The sequence below is a fragment of the Talpa occidentalis genome, unplaced genomic scaffold, assembly GCF_014898055.3.
Source record: "Talpa occidentalis isolate TD23 unplaced genomic scaffold, MPIMG_talOcc4v2.1 talOcc4.13, whole genome shotgun sequence".
NCBI lineage: Eukaryota > Metazoa > Chordata > Mammalia > Eulipotyphla > Talpidae > Talpa > Talpa occidentalis.
Window position 1 is genome coordinate 76,292,990 of NW_023601322.1, and position 20,187 is coordinate 76,313,176.

The 20,187-nt window shown below is 34.3% G+C and overlaps 1 protein-coding gene and 1 long non-coding RNA gene across 2 annotated transcripts in view; one reads left to right on the forward strand and one right to left on the reverse strand.

Annotated features, from left to right (window-relative positions):
• Window positions 1-20,187, reverse strand: part of CHSY3 (chondroitin sulfate synthase 3) — a 226,857-nt gene that overhangs the window by 141,553 nt on the left and 65,117 nt on the right. The gene's annotated exons all lie outside the window — the stretch shown is intronic.
• The window catches only part of LOC129145637 (uncharacterized), a 64,917-nt gene continuing 61,861 nt past the window's right edge, over window positions 17,132-20,187 (forward strand). Inside the window, exon 1 of the long non-coding RNA XR_008551483.1 lies at window positions 17,132-17,261. This is a non-coding gene — a long non-coding RNA (uncharacterized LOC129145637). The remainder of the gene's footprint in view (window positions 17,262-20,187) is intronic.

The window sequence follows — 20,187 nt, forward strand, 5'->3', positions numbered from 1 at the left end:
ATGTTGCATACACAGTTCACGCACTCAAACCTCCACACTGCAAGAAACGAATAGAAAACACACAGGTGAGAAACTGGCAACACCATCCTTTTCTTCAGAGGACTTTAAGCATCATAAAGAAACCAGCAAAGAAAACCTATGTAAGTCTGGCTTTCATAACATCTTTCTATTTCCATAGGTGTTGTCTTTATTCTGATGCATTTCATGATTGGATCATTACAGTAGCCTCTTAGAAGACCTAACTATCTTCACAAACATCAACATCACCTCAAATTATGCCCTGTACTGAGATTCTGAGATACCTCTTAATCATCCTCCTCGACCAGCACCTTCTTTCCAGTCTCTACTATCTTGAAAACCTTAAATCGGTGGTATTCATTAACTACTAAATAAAATCCAAGCAGAAATTCTAGGTCTAATATGCCATTTTATCTTGACATCTAATTAAACCTCCATATGATCTTTATATTTCAGGCATTCTTAGACTCTTCCTTTCCTTAACATTATTATTATTATTATTGTTCAAAATGCTGTACTAACAAAAACATCAGCTGTGCAACACTGCATTACTGGGTCACCACAGCCATGATCTATCATACTATCTATGCACAGTGGCTTTATATCCTATTGGAAATTTCTTGAAAGCGATGATAACATTTTTTACAAGTTTTTATCCTTCACAGCAGATTAGTAGCTAAAACACAATAAAAAGAACATGAAAAAAAAAGAATATTGACTTTTTCATAGTATTTAGACTGTTGCATAGAATCTTAGCACAGTATCTTAAATGCAAACCAACATATAGTATAAAATGTTGTCCATGTATTATCTATTAAGACATCAAGTTATTGAAAATTTCATTGTATTACTCACAGTGTGGCCCAAGGACATACATCCTGGGTATCACCTGGGAACTTACTAGAAATGCAGACTCTCTGGCTCCACTCCTGACCCACTGAGTCAGAATCTGCATTTTTGACAGGACTCACAATAATTAGAATGACATTTTAACATTTTTTTAAGATTTATTTATTTATTTATACAAGCACTGGGTACAGTCAGAAGCGCGGGAGGGTGAGAGAATTCACCAGAGCCAGAGCAGGGAGCAGAGCAGGCAGAAGGACTGAAGTACACTGCTGAGGGGAGCAGCGGGAAGCAGGAGAGGTCTGCGTGCCATGCGGGACCCTCCTCTGGTGGCAGGGGAGCAGCCGGGGATTGAACCGGCGCTGCAGAGGCTGCGGGCAGCTTCACAATCCAGTGCTCAACTGCTCCACCACCACTACCAGGGAGGCCCATGAATAAATCTTGAGGACATTATTATGCTAAGTGATATGTCAGAGACAAATAATGAATGGTATTACTTACATGTAGAAACATGCACACATCTACACATTCACACACAAATTTAAATTCCAAGAAAGAAACAAAGTGGAAAAGTAGGTGCCAGGCTTGGGGAAAATACAGAAAGATTGGTAAAAGGGTACAAACTTTCAATTACAAGGTAAATAAGGACTGAGGAGCTAATGTATAATGTGGTAATTACAGTTGCTAACACTGTATTAAAATAGTTGAAATTTGTTAAGAGCACAGAACTTAAATGTTCTCACACAAAATGTAATTATGTGAGGTGATAAATGTGCTAATTAACTAGATGAGGTTAATCTTTTCACAATGTGTAAGTACATCAAGTCATCAGAATGTATACTTGAAATATCTTACAATTTTATTTGTCAATTATACATCAATAAAAATGGGGGGGAAATTCTCCATGCAATGTGGACCACATATTTATAAAGTTTTCCAGTTACTTTAAAGACTTACAGAATTTTCCATACATCAAGCTCATTTATAGAAACAATTTTCATAAATCTCAAATTTTAGGACTAAATAATTTTGATAGTTGCCAGCATCACTCTGAAAAGATTTTCAACAATGAGCATTAAACTTACACTAACTCCTGATAAAACTCTTATATCATAGAGTTTAGGAGGGTAGACAGGATTCACCAGAGACAGAAGGGAGAACAGAACAGGCAGACTGACAGAAATACACTGCTGAGGGGAGCAGCGGGTGAATCAGGAGAGGTCTGCTGCACCATGTGGGTATCTCCCTAGCCGGCCAGGATCGAACACGTGCTGCAGAGGCTGCGAACAGCTTCACAGCACTGCACTCAACAGCCTGCGCCACCAGGGAGGCACAGAGACTAATCTTAAAACTTTTTGAATTATGACTATTTCTCAGATAATCTTTTCTATGGGAATGAATTCAACTTCCAAAGAACCTCAGGATTGAGAGGAGGAGCCTTTTGCCTAATTACCTGAGCACACACATCAAAAACAAACCTGGAAGTATATCAGGCTTTTACTATAAACTAAAAATAAATGGTAACTTTTAGTAACCTAGATGGAGAGAGATAGAGAATGAATATATAATTAAAAGGTAGTAGACACCATACATCTGAATATAAATCCACACTAAAAAGAACTTTCAAGTTTAGAGAAAGGCTGGAAGTTTTTTTTTTTAATAAAGTACAAATTTGGGTTGACTTGAAATTTAAAATCATAGCTAATTCTAGTCATTAACTCTTCCATTACTGACAGTCAAATAAAAATTACGCACCTTCGTTCTATCTACCTTGTTATATGTACCTGTAACCAAAACTGTTATTCCTATAGTGCATCCTTTCAAATTTTGCACCAAAATTCTGATACCTATTAACTAAGAGATGAAAGAAAGAATTTAGTGGTGTCCTTATATCTTGTAAAAAGCAATAGAAGGGTAAACATTATTCATGGTCCTTAGCTTTGAAAACTCTATTCTTTATAAAAAAATTATATAATGATTATCTTTATGAAAAATATTTTTTCACCATTGTTCTAAGTTAAGTGTTTCAGGACATAATGCTGAAATTCATCACAAGTTTTTGACAAGTAAGCATTTAGCTTTCTGAATGAACAAAATGATGCTGTGTAAAACAGAAATGACAACCAAATAAATGACAACCTTACAAATATCAGTAGTTCTTAGAGAAAATTTGAAATGATTTCAAATACAGTCTTCAGTGATTTGTACGACATCAGCTGGATTGAGGATCTTTTATTCCTTTTTGAAAATGAATTTATATACCACAAGGGCCAAAATACATACTCTGAAAAAAGTACACACACATATTTAACTAAGGTGAATGAATTACATCCTGTCACTTATTATTCCCTCCTTTCTTCACTCAATGAACATTTATTAGAAGGTTTTTTGTACCAGGAAGGTGCCATGTCATGTGTTGGGCATTTCGTGGGCAGTTACAGAACTGGTCTTCAGATGTTTACAATCTAGAGAGTAAGACAGAAATTAGGTGAATAATTGCACATAAAGACAGTATTATATTGTGCTAAGTGTAAAAATAGGTCAGAACCACCATTTAGAGTGGGGTATCTGGGCTAAAGCATTGGAAAAGATTAATAGCTATGCATTTTTAAAAATTCTGCATGAAAAGAAGTATGGTAACTTTTTTTAAAGGTCAAAACAGCATTGAAATAAAATTGTTGCAACATATGTCAGACAAAGAGCCAATTTCTGTACAGAATGAAGTATTCTTACAAATCAATAAGAAAAGCCAAAAAGATAAAAGAAAAATGGGCTACAAAGAGGAACTTAAAATACATGAAAAGATCTTGAGCCTTTTTATATAATTTATAAAGCAAGTTAAAACTGGTTAAAAATGATCTGTCTTTTTTCATTAATCAGATTAACAATACTTTGAAAATATTAATCATAAACAATACTGGTGAGTAACAGGAAAAGCATTTTCACCTACTGTTAGGAGTAAAAACTGTGGCAAGCGAATTAGAGAAAATTTGATAAGATCTATCTATTAGGAAGCACAAACCCTTTGGTCCAGTGTTTTACTTCAAGAATTCATTCAATCAATATATTTAAATGTGTACTTACTATAGCATTGTTTTTAAATATCAAAAGGTAGAAAGCAATCATAATGCCCAATAACAGGATAATGATTAAGTACATGTTTTATACTTACACAATGGAATACTGTGTAGTTGTTTTAAAACAATCAGATCCTCATGTGCTGTTCCATAAAAATATATATTTTTAAGTGGGGACCAATGACAAATATAAATGCACACATGTGTATATATATTATATGTATTTATATACAATATAATGGTGGTATTTATTTAAGCATAAATCTATTTATATATGTATAGATGCTAATGTGTGAACTGTCTGAAAATTTTACCAGTAAGTCACTGCAAATTAAATAATTGATTACTTCTGGGCATAAAGCCAAAGGATCTATGGGGGCAGTCAGACGTTCATGTCCTCATGCAACTACTTTTGTTTGATTTTTTTTTATTAGTTTTTTTTTAAATCATTGTTCATTTTTAAGCAATATTTGCTTCCACCAATCTCCTCAGGTGTAATCCCCATAGAGTTTCCTTCACCAATGCAACCGTGCACCATCACCTCAGTCCCCTTTGATTTTTTTTAAGAAAAGCCATGCATGAATAGTTTTTTTTTTTAAAGATTTATTTTTATTTATACAAGAACCAGGGTATAGGCCAGATGCACAGGAGGGTGAGAGGATTCACCAGAGACAGAGCAGGGAACAGAACAGGCAGACTGACGAAATACACTGCTGAGGGGAGCAGCGGGCGAGACAGAAGAGATCTACTCGCCATGTGGGTTGCTCCGAGGCTGGTGGGGATAGAACCGGCACTGAAGAGGATGCAGACAGCTTCACAGCACCGCACTCAACTGCCTGCGCCACCAGGGAGGCCCCTAAATAGTTTTTTAATTAAAAAATAAACCTAGTTTTTAAAAATTCAGATTAAACAGTTGGTAACTGCTGCTGGAACTCTGAGAAATGAGGTGGGTGCATATACTCATCACACATATGGCACACATTGTCATATATTGCTTTTCATAAAGTAAGTCAATAATCTGGGCTAGCTTTTTTTACCTTGTTAAAAAATGTCATCCTCAAGAATGAAACATTGACATTGGCATTTTTGATGGTTTCATTCATTAGTTCAAAATTTTTTGTAAATCAAGGAATTGTGCCTAAGGATACTGAAAAAAGATCAATTTACTGGGTTTTGAGTATGGTGGAAAAGACATAATAAACACAATTTAATAAAATTATTACAAATATGATAATTGACATGTAACAAATCAGTGATGTGACAGAGAAAGAGAGAATATGTGTGTGTATTGACAGATTTTAGAATTATTATGTTTGTCATAAAGATAATAAATTCTTTGAAACATAAGTCTGGCTTAGAAGTCCTCTCCTGATAAACTTGACCACCTGAAAAATAACTATGATATTCCTCAAGACAGAACTTGTGCATTTTAAAAACAAGTTCTTTCTAACAATAAACTAAGAAAACAAATCAAGACATCTGGAATACTGACTGAAAGACAGAAACTATTGTTGACATTCAATTCCACAATATTTGAAAATGTTATAGAAAGATGTAAAAATAAACACCAAACAATAGCCATACAAATAACTCCAGGGTTCCAAGGGGCAAAATGTCACCATGTCCCAGTGGATTCTTGTGCAGTTTGGACATTCACAGATGGTGCATAAAATAACAGTTTCTCAAAAGGTTTTATAAGCAAATTATTTCACCAGGTCTAACAGATGACAAAGCAATAGGATACACTGTGAATGTATCAATGACAGCAGCATTGAAAGAAAGTGAGTCTCCAGCATGACCTAAAGTATCAATATGAACAATGAAAACAAATTTAATCATAATAACAAAACCACTGTGGTTAGGTACTTCAAAGACATAAAATCATTTCAGTGGAAACTATTCTGACAATGATATTATTATTCCTTTGTTAAAAGAGGAAAACAGTCTCAGGAAAGTTGAGTAGTTTTCTCAAAATAATGTAGTTAGCAAATGACAGCACTAGGATTTGAAATGAAGTCTATTTGGTTCTTAAATCTAGAAGTTGAGCAGGGAGGAGAGTACGAGGAGGAAAAAGACAACTAGTGGAGAAGAGGAGGGAGAGGAGGGGCTCAGGAAAAGAGGAGCGGAGGAGGAGAAAATAAAGGCGAAGGAAGGAAGGAAAAGATGGAGGATGGAAGAGCAAATCAGAAAAAAAAAAAAAAGTCCAAACACACAAATCCAGGATTTTCCAACCTGTGAAAAAAGTATTATGGAATGCAGCTGGAAAAATGTTTGAGTGCACAGTCGTCTAAAAGGAATAAAGACAATCTCTATAACCATACATTCCCTTTTCTTTATTGTACACAGATGCTTTCAAACCAGCTCATTCTTTTATTTTTAAAGATTTATTTATGCATACAAGAACTGGGGTATAGGCCAGAGGTGCAGGGACTGAGAGGATTCACCAGAGACAGAGTGGGGAACAGAACAGGCAGACTGACTGAAATACACTACTGAGGGGAGCAGTGGGCAAGATAGTAGAGGTTGCTGCCATGTGGGTAGCTCCCTGGCTTGCCAGGGATCTAACTCCTGCTGCGGGGGCTGTGGATAGCTTTGCAGTGCTGTGCTTAACCCCTTGCGCCACCAGAGAGGCCCCCCAGCTCATTATTAAAAGGTGGAGTATAGTGCATATAATTCCTGCAGTCAGTATGAGTGATTAGATTTAGAAACTTGGCTCTCACATGTACCCATTTGCCATATAAACTTGAGCCAGTTACTTAAATTTTCTGAATTTAATTTTCTTATCTGAAACAGCATATAACAGTGCTCCTTATGAGTTGGGATGAAAATTAGGTGACAATATTCATGAAGCATCTAGAACAGTATTTTGAGTGCCAAAACACAAAACAGAAGTTTATTTGCAACCTTGAAAGCACTGCATTCAGAAAACTCAACAAAACTTTAATATTTTATCTTTTACAGTAATGATTATTAGAATTAATATGTGTGAGAGCTTAAACTTCAACCAACTATTTTATAGTGCAATTTAATATAATATAGCATGGCTGGGGATTACTAGGAAGTTGCCTCAAATAGATTTGCATGTTGCGATTAAAAATGACTTGGTTCTGGGCCTCCCTTGGTGGTGCAGTGGTTGAGCGCTGGGCTGTGAAGCTGCCCGCAGCCTCTACAGCGCTGGTTCGATCCCCAGCCACCTGCGAGGGTCCCATATGGTGCAACAGACCTCTCCTGCTGTGCCCACTGCTCTCCTCAGCGGTGTATTTCATCAGTCTGCCTGTTCTGTTCCCCGCTCTGGCTCTGGTGAATTCTCTCACCCTTCCCGTGCTTCTGACTGTACCCAGTGCTTGTATAAATAAATATATCTTTAAAAAAAAAACTTAAATTAGTTAAAAGGTCCTTTCTTCATCCTTGATTATTTCTAGTGCTTCTTGGGCAGAATTAAATGTAGGAACAAAAAGTAATTTATACTCTATGATGAATCTATCAAAACACTAAACAGAGAGAAGGCACTCATCACAATACAACTACCTAGAAGCAGCAAGAAGCAACTTCATTTTCCCTAAAACTCCTGGAACAACATTTATTCCTTGCATTTTTAAAAAATCTAAGAGCCAACAGTATCTGCTTTCCTGATTCCCAATCCAGAATAAGAATGTTCTTTTTCTTCTTCCCCTTCCTCTTCCTTCTTTATTCTGTGATAAACTCATCATGCTATTTCTAATATATTACCTATGGCTGTTTCCCCAGTTACATTATTTATAGAACAGAATCAAAATTGTAACAATGACAATAGAATAGTTTGATTATGACACAAACTGGATAAAATGACGTTTTGAAAACAGAAATTTATTGACCAGATCGCAATGCCCTACCTATTGTTTACTTTTATGACTGTTACACTATCCAAGGAACAATATCTTAAACATATCAGCATTATCATTACTTTGTAAAAAGAACAAAAAGGGTAATTAATGTATTAATTAAATTTCACAATTGAGATGCCAAATATAATTTAGTATAAAAGGGAATGAGAAATCTAAAAGTCATCCTGATTCTCTCTACATGCTCACTTCCCACTTTGAATCTTTTTTTAATTAGTTTTTCTTTTAATTGAGGTAATATTAGGATCCTCTACATCAGATTGAATGTATCTTCAAATATTCTAATTCTGCCCCTTAAATTTTCCTCCAGAAGTCCAAGCTACAGCCAGGACTGTTGCTACAAAACTCTTAATTTATTTCATCCTCTAGTCTCATTTTCCTCCAATTAACTTCCCAACTGCCACTAGATAGATGTTCTTTCTGAAGGACAATTATAGTCATGCTGATCCTCAACTTAAATACTTTAGCCACAATCCTTGTAATTATACAAAGACATTATCTGCACCAGTCCTTTCTCTTTTACTTAGTCCTAGTGATTTACTTGTCCCTCTGTGATCTCTGGCCTTGCTGCTCTATATCTTGAATGTCCTTTGAATCTTTAAACCTACTAACAATCACCTCTTCACTAGGTCTTAGCTTAGGTGTCATATACTTGGGAAGAAGAGATTATATTCCTCTATTCATACGCAACCCCTGGGGTCTCTTCCTTGTGGTACCTTTGTCAACTATGATGCAATCACCTTACTGATCCTCTATTGTCCCTATTCTGTAAAATTTCCTCCCTATCCCCATCACTTGTGTTATTCTCCTTTCGCTTTCCCTCCCTCTTAACTTCAGAGCACTTAGGACATTCAGTAAAGTATACTAGTTTTTAAAAGTGTTTTCTGTTGTGGTATGTGAATGTCCATTATTTGTTTTTATTGTTCTGACTTATTTTGCTGCACATAATTCTCTCAAATTCCCTCAATTTTTATTGAAAATAGCTATATTTCATCCTTTCTGATGGCAGAATAATATTCCATGTTTTGTATGTACCACAGCTTCTTGATCCATTTGTTTAATGAAGAAGATTTTAGTCTGCTTTCATGTCTTAGCTATTATAAATAATGCTGTTGTGAATACTGTGGAAAATATGGGGGTTTTGTTGATAGTTTCATATTCTGTGGCTATATGCCCAAAAGTGTGATTGCTGGGTCATACAGCATTTCCATTTTTAATTTTTTAAGATAAATCCAGGTTGCTTTCCACAACAGTGTCTTGTCATATCACATCCGCACTAACAGTGTCACTTCACATCCCCACTAAACAGTGTAAAAAGGAACAGGGTTCCTTTTTCTCCACAAAGTCTCTAGCACTTGTTGGGAGTATTTTTAATATGTGCCATTCTTACAGGGGTGAAGTGGTATCTCATTGTAGTTTTAAACTGTATCTCTTTTATTAGAAGTAACAATGAACATTTTCACATATGTCTTTTCGGTCTTTCTGGATATCTTCTATAATGAATAGTCTGTTCATATCTGCTACTCATTTGTTAGTTGGTTTTTTTCTTATTGAATTTATGAGCATTTTATATATCTTAGATACAAATCCCTTATCAGTTATATTGTGTAAATATTTTCTTGATTTAATAGGGTGTTTATTTAATCATCTCATTTTATTTCTCTATATAAAAGTTTTATAACTTGTGATAATTCTAATTGTTTACTTTTGCTTTTAATTCCCTTGTCATAGGAGTTGAGTCTTCAAAAATATCTTTATTGTTTACATCATGGAAAGTATCATTAATGTTTCCTTCTATGTGGTTAATCATTGCAGGTCTTATATCTAAATCTTTAATTCATTTGTAATTTATTTTTTACGAATGGTGTTAGCAAATAATCTAACATTCTTTTCTGTGTGTGGCTTTCCAGTTTCCTCAGCACCACTTATTAAAGAGACTGGCTTTTCCCCTTTTTATGGTCATGAATGTTTTATCATAAATTAGTAATTGGTTTATGCATGGATTTATTTTTGGACTTTTGATTCAGTTCCATTTTGATTCCTTTTATTTCCTGTTTAATATCTCTAACCAAAACTTCTAGTACTAAATTAAACAGAAATGGTGATAATGGGCATCCTTGTCTTGTGCCAGATCTTTTTTTTTAAAGATTTATTTATTTATGCATACAAGAGCTGGGGTACACTTCAGAGATGTGGGGGTGAGAGGATCCACCAGAGACAGAGTGGGGAACAGAACAGGCAGACTGACTGAAATACACTACTGAGGGGAGCAGTGGGCAAGACAGGAGAGGACTGCCTTGGCATGTGGGTATCTCCCTGGCCGGCCTGGGATCGAACTCGTGCTGCAGAGGCTGCGGATTGCTTCATAGTGTGATGCTTAACCCCTTGCGCCACCAGGGAGGCCCTTGTGCCAGATCTTAATGGACAAAGCTTCCAATTTTTCACCATTGAGTATTACATTGTCTGTTGGTTTGTGATATATGGTCTTTATTACATTGAGGTAGGTTCCTTCTATGCCCATCTTAGCTAGAGTTTTCATCATTAGTGGGTACTAACTCTTATCAAATGCTTTCTCTGTGGCTATTGATATTATCATATGATTTTTATCTTTACTTTTGTTGATATGGTATGTTATATTCATTAATTTACATACATAAAACCATCTTGGCATCCCTGGAATTAATCCCATTTGATCATGGTACGTATTGGTTGTTAGGTTGTTTCTCACTCTTGCACAAGCCTTTGTTCTTAAACACTACCTATCATGTTAATTTAATAGAAAGGTATTAAGCAAAAATGCTATACAAAACCCTTTATTGTTGTTTTTAGTTTGTATATTCACTTAAAAATAAAGAAAGATTAGAGGGATTGGGGTCAAAATCGGAGTTGCAATTGTATGGGGAATATAAAAATATAAAAAAAGAAGAGAGAAAAAAAGAAAGAAAGAGAAAGATTAGCATAGATTATTTCAGCTACCTAAAAAAATTTACTACTATTAATTATAAATTTCATGGCACAATGTATGTACAAAAGAAAAATTCTGAGACTGATCTGCAATTGGTAGGCATGACATCTTCAGTTGATATTATCAAAAGAAATGACTTGCGAGTCACAATGTATCTATATGAGTTAGCAACCGAAAGAAGCTAAAAATACATTAGGCTGTTTTGCATAACCTTCAGGAAATTATGATCATAAGCGAATCTTTACTGATGACTGAGGGTTTGGTGATAAGTCAAAGGGATAATTCTGAATATAATTATTCCACCTTCTTTTTTAAAATATTTATTTATTTATGCATACAAGAACGGGGGTACAGGTCAGAGGTGCGGGCGGTGAGAGGATACACCAGAGACAGAGTAGGGAACAGAGCAGGCAGATTGACTGAAATACACTGCTGAGGGGAGCAGCGGGCAAGTCAGGAGAGGTCTGCTGCTCCATGTGGGTTGCTCCCTGGCCTGGGATCGAACTCCCGCTGCGGTGGCTGCTGTTAGCTTCATAGGTTGCGTCTTAACCCGTTGCACCACCAAGGAGGCCCAATTATTCTTCCTTCTGAGGAGTTATTAGGACTGAATTCATTTCCTGGATTAGGTACTTCTCTGGCATACTACCTCCCTAGTATTTTATGTATGCGTTGGTCTTAATACTTGTTTTTTAATTGAAGTAACAACTGTATTATAACAATATGGAAGTTTCAGATGTGCAACATTAAAAATCAACATGTGTATATAATTATTAAATTTACCAATAAAAGTCCAGTTCTACCCTGATTTACCTGGGTAAACCCTTCTCGTTGACCACTGATCAGTTTTATAGTCTAAAATTTTGAGTTTTACTTAGTGCATCATTTAGTTCATACACCACATATGAGTGAAGTCATGTAGAGTTTGGTTTTCTCTCACTTATCTAAAAGGTATTATGCTTAGTGAAATAATTCAGGTAGTCTTTTTTTTTTTCGTGTTGCAAAATTTTGTTGTTGTTTTATTAATTAGTTTATTTTTTAATTGTGATAACATTAGAATTCTCACCACCAGATATCACCACTGTTGGGTACCCACCACCAAATTGTCCATAGTCACAATCTTAGTCCATTGTGTTTGCTTCCCTCTTAGCTCCTGCTCTTCCCCTCACACCACTTTCAGTGCTTCAGTTCTTTAGTCAGTTTTCATGGACTGGCTTTTAAGGTTGTCTTTCTCTGGTTCTTAGTTTGTTTCCTCTATTTTCTACTTACTAGTGACACCATCTAGTATTTATCTTTCTCCTTCTGAGTTATTTCGTGTAGCATGTCTCTTACAACTCCACCTATGTTGCTGCAAATGACATGAGTTTATCTTTTCTATTGCTGAGTAATATTCCATTTCCCACTGTGTGTGTGTGTGTGTGTGTATACAATATCAGATAGTCTTAACTCTTAATAAATTACTGAAATGAGTTTGTATATACCTGAACATCCAAAAGGCAATTCCCATGGTTTTACTAGTAATATCCATGTTACCACTTCATATACGGTTGATACTCAAATGTGTTGAACTAAATCATTCTAGGCCCAGATCATAGAAAAATGAAAAGAGATTACCTTCCTTGGTGGTCACAGAATATATAAGCTTAATCTAAGTGCACACAGCAGAGAAATGTTGATTAGGTTCTAAAAATGGAGCAAATTATAAACTTTGTGTATTTCACAAGTAATGTACAACAATGCTTAAATTTATAATATTGACAAATATGGGTCTAGGAGAAAACATACTAAGAAAAAATTAAGTAGATTTAATCACTCTGTCTTTGAGTCTAAATTTTGAAAAATTAAAATTTACCACATCTCTGAAGAAACCTAAACAAAACACTGATAAATGCTGCTATATATTGAGCATGCAGTATATGCCAGGAACTGGATTAAGCCACTTATCTCTATTCGCCCATTTAATCCTTAAATTTGTTTTGTGAAGTAGGTATCATTTTCCCCTTGCACCAGATAAGTAAACACTGTTAAGAAGTGAAATAAACTCCATGTTTAAATCAAAAGCTATAAGTACACATACTTCTAATCAAGTTGAACTTTATTAGTGTTTATATAACTTGCTGATTGCTGCTTTTGACACTTTGCTTTAATTAAATTAATATAAATTGTCTAAAAACTAGTAATGGAATGTTTAATTTTATTTGAATTTGATGAGACTACTAAAATATACTGGGTAGGATGAGCGAAAGTACTGTATTAAACATAGATCCTGTTCTTTCCCTTTTTATTCAATATAGTTCTGAATTGTCCAAAAGAAAACTTTGAGTTAATTAATCCAAGAGACAAATTCCGATGAAATTATTTAAGTACCCTTAAGACAGTATTCTACTCTCACCAACAGGTAAAGTGATAAAAGGAATGTTTCACCTTTACATGTAATAGATGGATGACAGAAAGGGATTATTTACTTGTCCCATGTTTAAAATAGTTGTGATCATAAAGAAAACCAAGTGAACTGTTTCAGAGCAGAATTTCATTCAGGATTGTTTTCATATCAGAAGAATATGGTTAAATACAGAAATATATGAGAGAACAATCCTTGAATACTGAACTCCTGTCACAAAATGAATAGTGCATTATAAAGAACTAGAAAGGGGCCTCCCCGGTGGCGCAGCAGTTGAGCTCTGGGCTGCAAAGCTGCCTGCAGCCTCTGCAGCGCCGGTTCAATCCCCGGCCGCTGGAGAGGGTCCCACGTGGCACACAGACCTCTCCTGCTATGCCCACTGCTCCCCTCAGCAGTGTATTTCATCAGTCTGCCTGTTCTGTTCCCCGCTCTGGTGAATTCTGTCACCCTCCTGCACTTCTGATTCTACCCAGTGCTTGTATAAATAAGTAAATAAATCTTAAAAAAAAAAAAGAACTTGAAAGAGGTTTAATAAAAGAAATAAATTTGTAGGACTGGATTATTGAAAGACAATATTTACAGAGGTGAAGTTAAACTATATCAGGCACTCAAATCCTATTAAAAAGTAAGCCAGAATCTCACTCTAATTGAAACATTTGTTATGAATTGAGAAGTTAAAATACCACATGGTGTCTTACACAGAATGAGTACACAATATATAGAAACACAGTACTGAATTGTAAGTCAAATTTTTCAAGCTCACTTAAGATTTTGACTTTTTAGTATATTTTCCTAATTAATGTTTGGTTTACATTGCTTACTACTAAATTAGTAGCGATTTTTCTAATGAAAAAATACTACTAATACACATTTCTTTGCTCTCTTACTATTGTAGCTGGGAAATTAACCATTATCTTAAGTTTCAAAAGTAAATTAACAAGACAAATTTAGTGGTTTTATTCTCTTCCCAGCTTGATTAAAACTATTTTTATCAAGTTAAATAAACTAAGATAATATATAATAACTGAAGAAAATTCAAAAAAATTCTAAAAAAAGATAAAATATGTAATACTCAAAGGCAAACCCCATCAATATAATGGGTTTATCTTCATTTGTTTGTACATACAAATACATATTTCTTTAAAATTAAATAATTCTAAACATGCTATCACATAAGCTTTTTTAAAATTAACAACATCAGGAAAATCTTTCTAAGATAATGAATATAGAAGATAGACATTATACTTTTTAGTGCATGTACCATGTTTTCTTTTACTGATATACTATGATTTATTTAGTTATACCACAGTAATAGTTATTTTGATTGCTTCCAGTTTTTCCACTATCATAAATAATATCTTCAAGGAACATCTTCATTTGCATTTCTCCCAAAATGTATTTAGTTTTCTCCTGAAAATGTCAAGGAATAGGATGACTAGGCTAAACAGTGTATACATACAAAGTATTTTTTAAAATAAGCTGTCATTTCACTCAAGAAATTGTTATGACTTTTAACTATTTTCTAACACTCAGAGAATGTCTATTATAATTTGTAAAAAAAAAAAAAAACCCATCCCCGGAATCTTTTCATATCTCATTTCCTCTGTTAATGAACATTCTTTTCCCCCTCAATATAATTAAACATAAACAGAAGGAAGGGTTTCATTAACCCATTAAAAATCATCAATTCTAGATGATTTTTCCATGTATGGATTTTCTTCATTCAAATATTCCATATTATATTCAGATAAGCCACACTAAAACTGAAGGAAAAAAAAACCTACAAAATTTTAAACCAACCATGTGACATCCTCAAAACTATTGCCATTTTCCCCCTAATTTGGCCTCAATGGAGAATGCCCTCAAATGTGGTATATAAGAAGCTTAATTCTCCACGTTTTTAAAGTTATGAAAAAGAGGGGCTAAATACTAAATGTAGATATATGATAATATATTAAAAGGTGATACCAAATCTCAAATTGAATTCACACAGAGAATTACTGTCATATATACTTGCAAATACACACATACACACTTTTGTGGTAAGTCAGAGTATGACACTTCTGTTATTCCTCCTTTTTGTCAGGATTACTTTGGCTATTTGTGTGTGTTTGGTCTTTTTGTCATTCTATACAAATATCAGTAATGTTTGTTTAATTTATATGAAGAATATCATTGAAACTTTGATAGGAACTTTATTGGATCTGTGTATTGCTTGGGGGGAAATGACCATTTTGACAGTGTTAATTTTTCCAGTCCATGATCAAGGAATGTATTTCTATTTATTTTTGTCTTCTATCATATGCACACTGTATTTTTTTTTTATTTATGCAATAGCTGGGGTACAGGCCAGAGGTGCAGGAGGATGAAAGGATTCACCAGAGACAGAGAGAATTATATCTAAAGTTGGAGTTATTTGTAAAAAGCTTGCTCTGTAGGGTAATAATATATGAGGTCATCAAAATATTTTTGTAGGATATTTTATTTTTAATGAGCTAACATTGGTTTACAACACTGTATGCAATTTAGAATAGGTTCACACCTCCTCATATGTATTTTACCATATCACCAAAACACTCAAAGTCCTTTACCACAGACCATTGGTAAAGGTTTTTGTTTCTACCCTCATAGTCTCAATTCTGTAGTCAGATTTCTAGGGTGGGTTTTTGTTTTTGGTTTAGTTTTGTCAGTTCCTTTGTTTTATTGCTATATGTTCCACATATTAGTGAAACCATATGGTATTTATCTTTCTCCTCACTTATTTCATTTAGCATAACCCCACTAATTCTATGTTGTCACAAATGGCAAGACTTCATCTTTTTTTTTTATATAGGTGAGTAGTATTCCAGTGTGTATGTATAACACATGTTCTTTTTTTTTCATACATGTTCTTAATCTACTCTTCTGTCATTGGGCACTTTGGTTGTTTCCATAACTTGGCTATTTTAAATAGCGCTTCAATGAACGTAGGAATGCATGTATCCCTGTGAATTAGTGTTTTTACATTTTTTTGGTAGTCACCTAGGAATGGAATTGCTCAGTCATATGGAGGTGTATTTTTAATATTTTGAGGAACTTTATACATCTAGTGGTAACAATGAGCAAGCCAAAGTCAAGGAAATGACTTGATATTTCCATTTATATCTGTTAAAAATATTCCTTTTAAATTATAGAACATCATTGATCTTTTGACAGTTATTTATAATGATAAAAATGTTTTTTAAACTTTTATTTTCTTCCAAAGTTAAAGAAAATTTAATTTACATAAGGGGAAAAACTTACCATTGAAATATAAGACACCTAGGGACCTCCCTGGTGGCATACGGGTTAAGTCTCAGCACTATCACTGTGTTCCATCCCTGGCCAGGGAGCTAATGCACATGGTGCAGCAGAACTTTCCTGCCTCACCTGCTGCTCCCCTTAGCAGTATATTTCAGTGGATCTGCCTGTTCTGCTCGCCAGTCTTTCTCTGGTGAATCCTCTTACACTCCTCCCATCACCCCCATACCTCTGGCCTATACCCCAGATCTTCTGTGCAATACATAAATAAAAAATTAAACAAAAGAAATATAAGACACCTAGTTAAACTCTATGTCCAATACATTTTTTTAATATTTTGATGGATCCTCAGCATATTTTACTTATTGTATTGTTAAAACTTTCATGCAGACAAATTGAGCCTGCTTTGGGTGACATTATAAAAATTTACTTTTAACTTATTTAATAATGATATATTATGTGCACAAAGGACTGCTTTGTTTTAAGCTGCCACATGGTAAGTTGCAAAGATTCACAAGGACACAATAGGTTCCAAGCAATGTGTGTCAAAATAAAGAATGGTCCTTTAAAGCTTTCTTATACTTTATCATTTTGCTGCTAATCAGTAGTTAGAAATATAACCTATTCTTGAAATTGTATTCTTTGGATTCCTTTTGTCCTTAGAGGCCATTGTGGTCCAGTGAAATGTGTGTGACCTTTGAGGCAAAGGCACTGGGGTTTGGATCGCCACCATGCCATTTCTAAGATGACCTTTGGAACATCACTTTATGTAGAATTATCTGAATTTCAGCTTTCTGGTAAGAAGTGCCAATAATTTCTACCTTAAGTAGTTATTTTGTAGATTTGAAGTGTTATATATAATGCAGCCATAAGCAATGTTTTGCATACTAGGTACTCAAATAACATCAAGTAAATGAAAATATTTTATCTTTTGAAGCAAAAAACAAAACAAATGATTCAACATGAAAATCTTACTAATACATACAGTAATATCTTGTGTCTCTCTTTTCTATATCTAATATGTTCTCTCTTAGTATATGTGCTGCCGAAGCGAGCACTATGTTCTCTCTTAGTAAAGAACAAATTTTCACGCTTTTTTAAAAATGAACCACTAAAGTGGACTACTCCTAGTCACTGTCATAAGAAAACCAAGGTGATTTAATTATCTCTTCTTTTAAATAGACCTTTTTTAGGTTACTATAGAGTTTTCTTCATCATGTAGTAAAAATGCCAGAGTAGCCAGTTCCTAAAAACCTGCTACTATCTTCACTGTAGTTTGAAATCCCACCATTAAAAAGTCTGTGTGTAAAGGTTTGTATGTGTGTGTCTTCTAATCAGAAAGGTCAATATTAAATACAAATTTTAAAAAATCAGGTCACCAATTACCCTTCATTCAATCATTCCCCCTTTACAACAGCTGATTTATAACCTTTAATCTTTTATATCCTCAGTATTCCTCAAATAGTTAAGAGGGAACACCAAGCCCCACATAACAAAAACAGTCACCCTAAATAGAATGTGTTTACTTTCGCATTATACTCCTACTTACAGAAAAAGAATTGTTTCAGAAATGAGTACAACAATCTATCATAAATATTTTTAAATACACTCAGGCGTCATTAACCAATATCCCCACCAAACTGTTAACCAAACCTCCTTAAATACACTCAAACATCATTAGCCAATATCCCAACCAAACTGTTAACCAAACCTTGATATAATACATATCACATACATAAATATATACATACATATCAATGTATGCATAATCATTTACAGAAAGTTCTGAGAGCAAGTTAAGTGATGACCATATTCTTAAAATGTGTAAAAGCAATGGGTTCTTGAGTCGGCCCCATTCTGCCAGGTATGGAGAATGACTTTAACAGCAGAAATTCCTGAACTAGTAGCAACACATATCTGATCACCCAGTGTGTTGTGTAAGAATCTGAAATGTTTATTGAATAAGATATGGTTACTGAGTGAAGTTGACTCTGAGAACACAATCTGAATCCAAAATGGAGAGGTAAGTAGACATCACATCAGTTTGATGTTGAAAGAAAAGGATTCATTCAGCTCTTCAAGTACTGAAGGTTCTCTGTGTTGTCAAGTTCCAGGCTCATTCCTCAGGAAATTTCTGCCTGTCAGTCCAATTTACAGTTCATAAACAACTGATTCTAGACCCCAAACTAACTGGTAACATCTTGCTTCTTTATATGCTCTCCACTCTTCCTCTCCCAGAGCTCTGAGGGTCTAAGACAAGGACTTCTTCAAACCAACTACTGAGCTAAAAAGAACAAGTAAAAGAGTTGATATTCTGGAGCTAGATGACGTCCCAGCCAGTTGTTCATTTCTGGCTTTAATAAGTGTCCAAGTTACCTCAAGGTATAGAAAGTAATGATCTTGGTGTTTATTAGTTTAAGTGGACAAACATTTGATAGAATTTGAATTTATAAATGTGTTGTACCTAACACATGCAAGTTGCATTAGGGTGAGATTACATCTTAGGGAGAATTATATAGCAGAAATAACACTTGATCTGCACTAATGAGATTCTGGTCTTAACTGTTTACTGATATTTGAGAAACGCACTTGGCAGTCACTTGGTCTATTCAGCATTACCTTTATTTACAGAATGAAAGGCCTGAACAGATATCTTAGTTCAGATTATTGAACTGATGTCCCAAAGGTTTGAGGGATACCACACTAACATATCTAATTTCAATCAAAGATGCTCTCATTTTATCTTTTTTTCCCCCACAGAAGAATATAGAATTGGTCAGACCAGTCAGAATGCAACTCTGATTGCAGTCACTTATTAACCTGGGCAAGTTACTTCAGATCATCAAGCTTCAGTGCCCTTGCCTGTATAGAAATGAAGATTATGATGCTTACCTCATAAGCTATCTTATTTAATCCATATAACAACTCTATATAAACTACTTGAAATACTGACTTACATATAATATGAGCTCAGATTTCGTACATCATGCTGTTATCATCATCACCAAACAGAAATTCCATAGTAGACAAGGTTAAAAAGTAACTTCTTCATAGATTGAGACCACAATATTATGTTAAACACATGGAAAGCATCAAAGGAATATTCAAGTATCTTCATAATGACATACTGTAATGTATGCCAAAAATTATTTATAAAATTGATAAAAAGAAAATATCAAATAATCAGATTAGAGAAATTACTTTCTACTTAAGATTTATACTTGAGCAAAGAAATAATTTTGTAATTATTAACTCATTATTGTATTAAAATATAGTCTTAACAGTAAAGATAATGACAACTTATAATCAATGTTTTCTTTAAATTCTTATATGTGCTATTTCCTTTAGAAATTAAGGACCAAGGAGAAGTCATTTTATTATATCATAAATTATGAAGTAACTAATTTTAAGTAGTATATATATGTTAAAAACAAACATTTGAACAGAGGCTACTGTAATTTTATTGGAAACAATGAAAGCAATAGTCTTTTTTTTATACCTGTAAATGCTTTTTTAATTTTCGGTTATTATTGGTTTGTAATATAGTGTATGTTTTAGGAGGATAGTTCACACTGCTTCTTCAAATGTATGTTGCTACACAAAATCCATCACCAAATAATCCTCCACCACAATTCACTGGACTTCCTCTGCCCTTTGCTTCTAATTCTTTCCCTCTCTGGTAACCTCATTTATGGTATCAGAATACAAGTTTGTTTTGGTTTT